Source organism: Fonticula alba (assembly GCF_000388065.1).
Source record: "Fonticula alba strain ATCC 38817 unplaced genomic scaffold supercont2.5, whole genome shotgun sequence".
Taxonomy (NCBI): Eukaryota; order Rotosphaerida; family Fonticulaceae; genus Fonticula; species Fonticula alba.
In genome coordinates, this window is record NW_009242975.1 from 255,204 (window position 1) to 255,645 (window position 442).

The window sequence follows — 442 nt, forward strand, 5'->3', positions numbered from 1 at the left end:
ATGGGGTATGTGGTGGGGTGAGAGAGAGGGGGGGAGGGGAGGGAGGAATGGTTAGGGGGGGAGGGAGAGGGAGAGAGCGAGGGAGGGAGGGGGGGGGAGGGAGAGAGAGAGAGGGAGAGCGAGGGAGAGAGAGAAAGAGGGAGAGAGGAAAAGAGAAAGAGGAAAAGAGAAAGAGAAAGAGGAAAAGAGAAAGAGAAAGAGGGAGAGGAGGGCCTCTCAGGATGGCCGCAGCCTCCCGGCCGGCCCGGGCCGGGCCCCGGAAAATACTCAATGTGCAAACCGAAAAAACAAACTCCCCCGATCTTCTCCAATGCTCGGGACTGGACACAATATTAACCCATTTAAATTAAATAAACATGCATGTGACACGGGGATGGTCACGCCGAGGGGCTGGGGCTGTAGTGGAATCCCCATGTAAGCTAGGAATAGAGCAACACGTGAG